This window comes from Nerophis ophidion, linkage group LG23, assembly GCF_033978795.1.
Source record: "Nerophis ophidion isolate RoL-2023_Sa linkage group LG23, RoL_Noph_v1.0, whole genome shotgun sequence".
NCBI lineage: Eukaryota > Metazoa > Chordata > Actinopteri > Syngnathiformes > Syngnathidae > Nerophis > Nerophis ophidion.
In genome coordinates this window covers 27,337,763-27,350,152 of record NC_084633.1, presented here as the reverse complement: position 1 = coordinate 27,350,152, position 12,390 = coordinate 27,337,763, and the positions used below count along the sequence as shown (strand labels likewise).

At 35.2% G+C, this 12,390-nt stretch overlaps 1 protein-coding gene across 4 annotated transcripts in view; it reads left to right on the top strand.

The window, feature by feature from the left end:
- LOC133541853 (paralemmin-1-like) overlaps window positions 1–1,692 on the top strand; it is a 32,102-nt gene extending 30,410 nt beyond the window's left edge. For all 4 annotated transcript variants that reach the window (XM_061885550.1, XM_061885547.1, XM_061885548.1 and 1 more), the window contains one exon: window positions 1–1,692. This exon is cut by the window's left edge and continues 1,397 nt beyond it. The gene's annotated coding sequence lies outside the window, so the exon portion shown is untranslated.
- The last annotated feature ends 10,698 nt before the right edge of the window (window positions 1,693–12,390 follow it).

The following is a 12,390-nucleotide window of genomic DNA, read 5'->3' as shown; positions in this document are numbered from 1 at the left end:
TGTTTCTTACAATTACCATTATCACTGCAGGACAAGGAATAACTAAACATGCTTCACTACACACCGTAGGAGGATACAATAGCTCACTGGCTTCACGATGTAAACAAATGCCATGGGTGGATCTACACCTGATATCCATTGTAATGATACCAAGTACAATAGCGTATCCAGTCAATACTATTATAATTACATGAATAATTTTTACTGACACAAAAGTTTTTGTTAAATTTTTTAAATTTATAAACTCAGGAAATATGTCCCTGGACACATGAGGACTTTAAATATGACCAATGTATGATACTATAACTACTTGGTATCAGATCAATACTTAAATTTGTGGTATCATCCAAAACTAATGTAAAGTATCAAGCAACAGAAGAATAAGTGATGATTACATTTTAACAGAAGTGTAGATAGAACATGTTGAAACAGAAAGTAAGCAGATATTAACAGTAAATGAAAAAGTAGATAATTAATTTTTACAGATTGTCCTTAATAATAGGTAGATAAATGACGCAATATGTTACTGCATCTGTCAGCAGACTACAGTAATTAGGAGCTTTTTTTTTTTTTTTTTTTTTACTTACGACTAAAAGACAAGTTGTATTGTATGTTCACTATTTTATTTAAGGACAAAATCACAATAACAAACATGTTTAATGTTCTGTAAAAAATTTAAAAAAAAAATAAAGCCAATAGTGCCATATTTGGTGGTCCCATTTACCAAAATATCAGGACAACCCTACTATGAACCATATGTACACATATTTTAATGGCATGACAATTAAGAATCAGAACATCTTCTAAACCAGGGGTCACCAACGCAGGGCCCGCGGGCACCAGGTAGCCCGTAAGGACCAGATGAGTAGCCCGCTGGCCTGTTCGAAAAATAGCTCAAATAGCAGCCCTTACCAGTGAGCTGCCTCTATTTTTTAAATTGTATTTATTTACTAGCAAGCTGGTCTCGCTTTGCTATACATTTTTAATTCCAAGAGAGACAAAACTCAAATAGAATTTGAAAATCCAAGAAAATATTTTAAAGACTTGATCTTCACTTGTTTAAATAAATTGATTTATTTTTTTTACTTTGCTTCTTATAACTTTGAGAAAGACCATTTTTTCGACAAAGAATATTTGTGAAATATTTCTTCTAACTTATTATGATTAAAATAAAAAAAAAATATTCTGGCAAATCTAGAAAATCTTTAGAATCAAATTTAAATCTTATTTCAAAGTCTTTAGAATTTCTTTTAAAATGTTTGTTCTGGAAAATCTAGAAGAAATAATGATTTGTCTTTGTTTGAAATATAGCCTGGTCCAATTTGTTGTATATTCTAACAAAGCGCAGATTGGATTTTATTAAAACCATTTTAACCTATTTAAAACATGTCATCAAAATTCAAAAATGTATCCTAATCAGGAAAAATTACTAATGATGTTTCATAAATTATTTTTTTTAATTTTTTCAAAAAGATTTGAATTAGCTAGTTTTTATCTTCTTTTTTTTCGGTTGAATTTTGAATTTTAAAAAGTTGAAATTGAAGATTAACTATGTTTCCAAATTTTAATTTTAATTTTTTTTCCTGTTTTCTCCTCTTTTAAACCGTTCAATTAAGTGTGTTTTCATCATTTATTCTCTACAAATACCTTCCGTAAAAGGAAAAAAAATGTACGACATAATGAAAGACAGAAATACCCTTTATATATATATATATATATATATATATATATATATATATATATATATATATATATATATATATGTGTATGGATTTATTTATTTATTAAAGGTAAATAGATTAAATTGGCTATTTCTGGCCATGTTTTTAAGTGTGTATCAAACTGGTAGCCCTTCACATTAATCACTACCCAAGAAGTAGCTCTTGGTTTCAAAAAGGTTGGTGACCCCTGTTTTAAACTATACACAATTGTGGAGATACAGTACTTCATTTCCCAGAATGCTTTACTTTAACCAAGCATTCATAATGAAAGGAATGTTAGTTTCAGTGTTTGTATAGTATTTTTAGAATTTTAGCAAAAATCTTTGCTAAACGTGACAAATTATTCCTCAATCATTTTAAGTTTAATTCCACTTCCTGTAATTCCAATTTGAAAATCCCTTGGGGGATGGGGGGGGGAGTTAATATAATTTAAATGCCTATTCTTCAAATAAACTTAACTGAAATTCATAATTTGGAAGTTTGCACAAGCTTGTCAAGTGTTGTGGCCGACAGGGGCAAAATGTGCATCGACATGTAAACGCTCCAAACCCAGAAATGATTAAAAATAACACCATTAAAAAACAACATGCAATGGGCAAATTCTGCAATTGACAAAGAGCTACAAGAGAAGAAAATCGACATCCGTCTTTAAAGACACGATTGAGGTGCCCAGAAGAAAATTTGACAGAATGAAAAGGTATCATTTTTCAAATGATGTTGCAATATAACAAGCGATTCACATAATGTAGATCAGTGGTTCTCAAATGGGGGTACGCGTACCCCTGGGGGTACTTGAAGGTATGCCAAGGGGTATGTGAGATTTTTTTTTTAAATATTCTAAAAAATAGCAACAATTCAAAAATCCTTAACAAAAATATTTATATGAATGTAAGTTCATAAACTGTAAAAAAAAAAAATACAACAATGACAACTAGATTTTTTGTGGACATGTTCCATAAATATTGATGTTAAAGATTTCTTTTTTTGTGAAGAAATGTTTAGAAATAAGTTCATGAATCCTGATGGATCTCTATTACAATCCCCAACGAGGGAACTTTAAGTTGATGATTACTTCTATGTGTAGAAATCTTTATTTATAATTGAATCACTAGTTTATTTTTCAACAAGTTTTTAGTTATTTCTATTTTATTTTTTTCCCAAATAGTTCGAGAAAGACCACTACAAATGAGCAATATTTTGCACTGTTATACAATTTAATAAATCAGAAACTGATGACATAGTGCTGTATTTTACTTTTTTCTCTCTTTTTTTCAACCAAAAATGCTTTGCTCTGATTAAGGGGTACTTGAATTTAAAAAACATATCACTGAAAAAAGGTTGAGAACAACTGATGTAGATAATCCTGGTTACCAAACAAACTTTGGTTTTGTTCCGTGAACTTCTAGCCTTTGTTTAATGCAGGGTTGGGGGTTTTTTGCAATTCGTATGTTGTTTATACATTGGATTTTGATTTTACAGCATTTTACTTTTGGAGCATGTCAGGTTTTCCCCTGACAGTTTGTCTGTTTTGGTTTTTTCCTCTGCATTTGTCTGTTTCCTCTGTGTTTATTAGTATCTCCTGTCTTTAGTTCCTGTCTAGTGCTCTTATTTTGTCAGTTTCCTGCCTTGTTCCCTGAGTGCTGTGTTCCTCCTCAGCTGCGGCTGATTGGCACCTGGCCACACCCGTTGCCAATCAGCCTGCTCCTATTTGTACCGGCTCTGTCTTGTGTCAGTTGCTGGATCATTGTATTGTCGTTGCCACATATCACTCTTGTCGTGCAACCTGTCATGTGGTTTTGTTACAGCTACTACCTGTCATGCTACATTTTGTCCTGGTCGTCGTAGCGGTAAGCGGTTTCTGTTAGCATTAGTTATTTCCAGTTTTTCTCTTTGCTATCCATTAGCTTCCATGCTAAAGTTCCTTTTTGTTTTCTAGCTTCCAGTGCTAGCTCCCTTAGTTTGTTATACCGCCCACGTGCATGCTTTTTGTTTGTTCTTTTTTAGTTTTAATTAAATCAGGTTTTCATATTCTATGCCTGCCTCCGTCTCTGCATCTTGGGGTTCATCACCAACAGACTGTGACAGAGCATTTTCCCATTGCATTTGTTTTACAGTATGATGTTTTGTGGGTTTCTGGTCGTGTTTTTTAATTTTTTAATTTCATTATTTGTTTGCCCCTATCGGTGTCTGTTGTCAGCTACCATGGATAAGCGTTAGAAAAAAAGGATTAATTACTCATATTAAATGAGTTACTGTATTTGTCAACATATGAACCAACACAGTATGGACAATATCAATGACTGAATAGCTCAGTTTTCATCAAATTTCACCTGTTTTGGAGTTTTTTCATGACCATTTGATTCTGGCTGGTGCCATGCCTTAAAGTCAGCAAATCTGGACAGGCAGCTCCTCTCATAAAAATCACTTCCTCCCCCTAGAGGAGGAACAGAAGCAATTCAACGTGCAAAGTCACAAAACTCTTGTTTACTTTTTTGTGCTCCTTTTAGCCCCCAGAAATGTTTTATATTGTATGTTTTGTATGCAATATTAATGTACTGTATATGGCTGGGACTGCAAACGCATGTGCATGAATAAAGATTTGTTTTGGTTAAAATTAAAGAAATAATTAAAATAAACAATTATTTAATAAATTCATCCATCCATTTCCTACCGCTTGTCCCTTTCAGATTATTTATTTTCAGAATTGTTTTGTACTACTACCAATATTACTGTTATTATTATGGTATGATAATACAGTTATTCATTTATCTAATAAGTAAATTATTAATTATTTTCAAAATTGTTATGTACTATTACCAATATTACTGTTATTAATATAATATGATCATACAATTATATATTAATATATTGAATAAGTAAAATCATACATTTTCAAAATTGCTTTGTACTATTACCAATATTACTGTTTTTGCTATAATATAATACAATTATATATAATAATATATTTAATAAGTTAAATTATAAATTATTTTCCAAATTATTTTGTACTGTTACAAATATTACTGTTATTAAAAAAACATCAAAATATGTTTGTATATCAATTTATTTAATAAGTTGTATTATAAAATATTTTCAAAATGATTTTGTTCAATTACCAATATTACTGTTATCAATATAATGTGATATTATAATTGTATATAATGTATTTAATAATTTATATTATAAATTACTTTCAAAATTGTTTTGTACTATTACCAATATTACTGTTATTAATATAATTATATATTAATTTATTTCATAAAATAATTGATACATTTTTTTACAATTGTTTTGTACTTTTACCAATAGTATTGTTTTTTATAAAACATGATAATATAATCATATATTTATTTATTTAATACATCAAATTATGAATAATTTTCAAAATATTTTTTTACTATTACCAATATTACTAAATATAATTACATATTTATTTATTGAATAAGTGAAATTATAACGTTTTTTCAAAATTGCTTTGTACTATTACCAATATTAATGTTATTGCGATAATATGATAATATAATTATACAATAATGTATTTAATAGATTAAATTATAAATTATGTTCTGAATTATTTTGTACTACTGAAAATATTACTCTTATTAAAAAACATTAAAATATATATGTATATTAATTTATTTGATAAGTTAAATTATAAAGTATTTTCAAAATTGATTTGTACTATTACCAATATTACAGTTATTAATATAATATGAAAATATAATTATATAATAATGTATTTAATAAGTTAAAAGAGCAATTCTTTTCTAAATTGTTTTGAACTATCACCAATATTTCTGTTATTAATATATTATATTATAATTATGTATTAATTTATTTAATAAGTAAAATTATAAATTATTAAAACAATTGTATTGTACTGTTACAAATATTATTGTTATTAATATAATCAGTATTAATATTAAAATAATATAAAAATAATAACAAACATACAAATAATATTGGGAAAATATTGCAACACTTTCAAAATAAACATCAACTAACTTATTTTATTGAAATCTAAATCTGATAATACACATATTTAACTACTCAAAATATGTGTTGAACCATCGCAAACAACTTTGTTTATTTTATACCAAGAATCCCTGGGACAAATATTATTTGTTTGACTTTTTAGTGTGGAACTATCAAATACATAAAATAAATCCACATGGCATGCATGCTAATAACATGTAGACACTTAGCACAGTACATTAAATAAAACAAATGTATTAATTAATAAATACACATCATCCAAAACAGAGATAATGCATCCGTCCCTTGTCAGTCCGGGCTTAGAATTTTGCAGCATCATTCTATCAAATTTTTACAACATATATATGTTTTTAAATCATGCAAATTTCCTCTATGTTTTGGTCTATTGTTATTTAAAAATATGCACATTTGAAAAGATTTTACTTACATTTTGCCTAAATTGGGAATTTTCAAGCACAAATATTAAAAAAATAACAAATTTAAGGAACTGTATTATATCGCACAGCCTATCATCATCGCTACATTGTGTGTGTGTGTGTGTGTGTGTGTGTGCGTGTATTTATATTACTGTATGTATTACACTACAGTATATGTCCTATTTTCTAATATAAAGTCTACTATAATGGGTGCCAGGAGTGTAACAGTGACCAAGTAGATTTTATTTCATTCCTAGAGGACTCACTATGTTCAAAAAAACATGTCTAAAAGGTCCTAAAACTTTTATTGTTGTTGTTCTGACTATGAAAAAAATTTGATTTTGAATAGGAAAACCTGCTTTGCGGAAATTTACCAATCGCGATAAACGAAGAAAGACCAGTTCTTAGTTTTGGCTTTCCCATTGCCGAATGTCGTTTGCTTGCTCGAAATGCTGCAACTTCCTGTGGACCATGTGACTTGTGGAATATTCCACATGTTTCAGAGGGGGTGATGTGGCACAGGGTTACATGACTGAGTGACAACACAGACACACAACTCAAGTGTGAATTTGGTTTGTACGGTATACTGGTACTAGTATAGTACCGCGATACTAATGAATCATATTCGGTACTATACCGCCTCTTTTTTTTTTACAGGAATGATGGCGCGTTCTCACTGATGGTTTTACGGGCAGAGGAGCATGTTCGGCAGCGCGCGCACACAGAGTACTTACAAGCAGACACAGTGTGTAGACAGAAAAGGAAGAATGGATGCATTTTGGCTTGAAAACTAAAGATAAAGGTGAAGTTATAACACTGAAACGCCCTCAGGAAGAGGTGCTTTAAGACAAGGCTAGCTAGCTAGCAGCTAATATTCATCCGCAATCGGCAGTGTTTTAGCTACTTCTAAATCACTAATCCTTGTCTCCTTGGCGACAAATAAAGTACGTTTCTTACAAGTATCATCCCTGCAGGACGAGGAATAGCTAAACATGCTTCACTACAATACTTCATCGGCGTCACAATGTGGATCTACACCTGACATCCACTGTAATGATACCAAGTACAACAGTGTATCTAGTCGATACTACTATGATTACATCTATATTTTTATCATTACAAACTCCTTTTTCGTTTTTTTTTTTAATATATATTATTCTTTATAAACTCAGTAAATACGTCCCTGGACACATGAGGATTCTGAATATGACCAATGTATGATCCTGTAACTACTTGGTATCGGAAATGATACCTACTAGAGATGCGCGGATAGGCAATTATATCATCCGCAACCGCATCACTAAAGTCGTCATCCACCCGAACCAACATTTTATCAACACCGCAACCTCCCGCCACCCGCCCGTTGTTATATATCAGGGTCGGTCGGCAGCCTTTACCACTCATAGATATAAGTTGACCCGTTTCACAGAGTATAGAAGACAATGGGAGCCGCAAACATTCTCGCGACTGTTTGCTGTTGCATATCCAGATAACGAGAATAAGGATGTGCTATGAAGCCATTGCCTTTGACACTTTCAATAATATGTACAAACTGTTTGCTAGTCCAGCAACATGCTGTGTGCAGCTTCCACGGAAACACGTACAAGATTGAAAGGCAATACTGGGTGACACAGAGTACACTGATGGTTGTGATATAAACAATTTTAACACTCTTACTATGAAGCCACACCAAACAAGAATGACAAACACATTTCGGGAGAACATCCTCACTGTAACACAACATAAACACAACACAACAAATACCCAGGATCCTTTGCATCCATGACTCTTCCTGAATATATTTTACACCCCCCGCCCCCAACCCTGCCCACCTTACCAACGCACAGGGGGGTGGCGGGGTTTGGTGCTAGCGGGGTGTATAATATAGTCAGGAATAGTCATGGATGCAAAGGATTCTGGGTATTTGTTGTATTGCATTTATGTTGTGTTACCGTGAGGACGTTCTCCCGAAATGTGTTTGTCATTCTTGTTTGGTGTGGCTTCACAGCGTGGCGCATATTAGTAAGAGTGTTAAAATTGTTTATATCACAACCATCAGTGTACTCTGTGTCACCCAATATGCCTCTCAGTCGTGTATGTGTGTCTGTGGAAGCCACATACAACATGTTGGACTGGCATGCAGTTTATACATGTTGGAGAAGGCGTCAAAGGCAATGGCTTCATAGCACGCTCTAATTCTTCTTAACTGGGTGACCGCCCGCAGATATTTGCGAGAATGTTTGCGGCTCCTGTTGTCTCCTTTACTTTGTGACTCGGGTCGAAATGGCCCTTTGAGTGGTAAAGGTTACCGATCCCTGAACCATGTATATCAAATATTTCCGAATGGTTCAACCGCCACCCGCCCGAATCAAATTAAAATACATTTTTTCGTCATGTCACCCGCCCGACCCGCGGTTTATCCGCGGACTCCGCGGAACAGAACGCAAACCGCGCATCTCTGATACCTACATTTGTGGTATCATCCAAAACTAATGTACAGTATCAAACAACAGAAGAATAAGTGATTATTACATTTTAACATAAGTGTAGATAGAACATGTTGAAATTGAAAATAAGCAGATATTAACAGTAAATGAACACATAGATTACTAATCTATTTTCTACAGCTTGTCCTTTAAAATGTAGCCAAAAAAATAGAACGATAAATGACACAATATGTTACTGCATGCATCAGCAGAGTAATTAGGAGACTTTTTTTTTTTACTTACTACTAAAAAACAAGTTGTCTGGTATGTTCACTATTTTAAGTAAGGACAAAAACGTATGTTTAATGTACCCTAAGATTTTTTTTGTTAAAATAATGCCATTTTTTGTGGTCCTATTTATCTAGAAAAGCATCGAAAAGTATTGAAAAGTATCAAAATACCAAAATGTTGTTACCCTCGTGTGAATTTTCCCTGAATTGTTTTTTTGTTGTTGATGATAAATTAAACCTAAAGTGTTTCAGGGTAAAATCAATTTTTTGGAATATCAACAAATGGTATTATTGCAATGTGTACTGAGAACAATATGCAGGCCACTTAACCTCCATCCATCCATCCATTTCCTACCGCTTGTCCCGTTCAGGGTCGCGGGGGTGCTGGTGCCAATCTCAGCTGCATTCGGGCGGAAGACGGGGTACACCCTGGACAAGTCGCCACCTTACCTAATTAAAAAAAAAGAAAATACAGTTAACTGTCACATGCATTGATAAATTTCATTTGGTGGAATGAAAATAACTTTAAAAATTTAAGCAGCAATTCCCTTATGAATGAGGGATGGAATAAACAGGCTAAGCTCCTTAATACATCCTGTTGTTGGAGTTGTTGCTGCTTGTGCTGATAATCCTTCAGGTGCAGCATACCTGACATAAAGCTCCTCAATGCAGGTGTAAATATAGACTCATAGATTTAGACCTGCACCCAGGGGAAAGGGATTACTTTGGTATGCTATTACTGTCAAGGAGAACATTTAATAAACAACACAGTCAGTATGTGCATGTCCATATTGCACGGATCTAGTTTTAGGAACTCAAGTCTCTCACAGATCCGTACCAATACAAGCACACTGCATGTGGTTGTGTGATAACATGCATTCCCTCCCATCCCCAACCCCCAAATATGGACTCCATTGGCAAATGGTAAGATGACGGCATTCTCGATGGTTGTGCTGTGTCAAATCCGAAAGCTAGACTAGTGGATTTCAGTGTCATTGTTTGTCCCAGTGTACTATGGTCGATTCTTTTATCTTGGTATCAAGCACACTCGTCTCACACGCGGACGACCCAGGTTCGAGTCCCGGGCGGAACAGAAAGCAGGGACTAAGTCAGCCCGTCACTGTCCACATCAGGAGCATGCCCTATCTAATTTTAACAAAAATGACCACATGAACTTAAATCAATCAATCAATCAATCAATCAATCAATCAATCAATCCAAGTTCAGTTATATAGCCCTTGATGTGTCTCAAAGGGCTGCACAAGCCACAACGACATCCTCGGCTCAGATCTCACATCAGGGCAAGGAAAAACTCAACCCAGTGGGCACAATGAGAAACCTCGGACCGGGCGACCGGTGCAGTGGATGTCGAATGAATCTAGTTAACGTGATAGTCCAGTCGATAGGGGATCATCTAGAATGGAGACAAGTCAGCAGCGCAGGAGAGAGGGGCAGGGCAGAAAAGAGACGGCAGATCAACTGGTCTAAAAATGGGTCTATTTAAAGGTTAGAGTGTACAAATTAGTTTTAAAGCATTACTAAAACGGCCTTCTTTCATCTCCGTAATATCGCTAAAATTCGCTCCATTCTGTCCACAAACGACGCTGAGATCATTATCCATGCGTTTGTTACGTCTCGCCTCGATTACTGTTACATATTATTTTCGGGTCTCCCCATGTCTAGCATTAAAAGATTACAGTTGGTAGAAAATGCGGCTGCTAGACTTTTGACAAGAACAAGAAAGTTTGATCATATTACGCCTGTACTGGCTCACCTGCACTGGCTTCCTGTGCACTTAAGATGTGACTTTAAGGTTTTACTACTCACGTATAAAATACTACACGGTTTAGCTCCAGCCTATATTGCCGATTGTATTGTACCATATGTCCCGGCAAGAAATCTGCTATAGAGCGTTTTCATTTCGGGCTCCAGTATTCTGGAATGCCCTCCCGGTAACAGTTGGAGATGCTACCTCAGTAGAAGCATTTAAGTCTCACCTTAAAACTCATTTGTATACTCTAGCCTTTAAATAGACTCCCTTTTTAGACCAGTTGATCTGCCGTTTCTTTTCTTTTTCTCCTATGTCCCACCCTCCCTTGTGGAGGGGGTCTGGTCCGATGGCCATGGATGACGTACTGGCTGTCCAGAGTCGGGACCCAGGATGGACCGCTTGTCTGTGTATCGGCTTGGGACATCCCTGCGCTGCTGATCCACCTCTGCTTGGGATGGTTTCCTGCTGGCTCCGCTGTGAACGGGACTCTCGCTGCTGTGTTGGCTCCGCTTTGGACTGGACTCTCGCGGCTGTGTTGGATCCATTATGGATTGAACTTTCACAGTTAGACCCGCTCGACATCCATTGCTTTCGTCCTCTCCAAGGTTCTCTTAGTCATCATTGTCACCGACGTCCCACTGGGTGTAATTTTTCCTTGCCCTTATGTAGGCCTACCGAGGATGTCGTAGTGGTTTGTGTTGTGGTTTGTGCAGCCCTTTGAGACACTAGTGATTTAGGGCTATATAAGTATTAATCAATCAATCAATCAATGTTTACTTATATAGCCCTAGTCTCAAAGGGCTGCACAAACCACTACGACATCCTCGGTAGGCCCACATCAGGTCAAGTAAACATTGATTGATTGATTGATTGATTTAAGATGGGACTTAATTGTTTCTACTGGGGTAGCATCTCTGTTACCGGTAGAACATTCCGGAGTACTGGAGCTCGAAAAGAAAACGGTCTTTAGCCGCAGACTTTTTTGAGGCTCTGGGAATCACTGATAAGCCGGAGTTCTTAGAACGCAGATTTCTGGCCGGGACATATGGTACAATACAACTTCATATTGGACCCACATCAAAAAGGGGCCACTGTTGAACACAGCATCAAAAAAAAATAAAGGATGGAGGAGCACTGCCCTTGAAGTCGTCAGGGAGTGAGTTTTACTGACGCACAAATGCCCCGTCGGTTACGCTCAACCCCCTAAACCTCACTCTCATCCGGGTCACGGCACCACTTCCGCCTTCTTAAACATCTCTCCCTCAATTTCAGAACATTTGCAGAAAAAGTGACTCTTGTAACACGACTTGTTCTAGCTCCAATAACACTACTTGGCTTTCTTCAATCACCATTATTTGTATCAATTCATACAAATGGTAAAAAATACACAATAATATCTAAGAGTCACCATTTAAAAGTGGTAAGAATAAAAGCTAATCCCTAATAGTGTTTCAAACTCTTGTCATCATGGAAAATATTAAATCAATTCGATAATGCCTCTCAGGATGTGGATGGCCTGAGGATGACACAGGTCTTGAGCTTGTGACAGAAAACCCAGACATGACACACCAAACTCATCTTCTACACCTGGTGAGAGGCTCCACAATGAACCCAAAGCCCCTTTCTCCGCAGTGATCGAGAACAAAGTGAGGAATGAAAACAGTGCGGATATCTTTATCCTATTACAGCCTCCTCCATCCTATGAAGATCCACGATTTCCAGCGGGAAGCAACAAAGATACAAGGAGTTGTAATTCCAGTGTGACCCTTG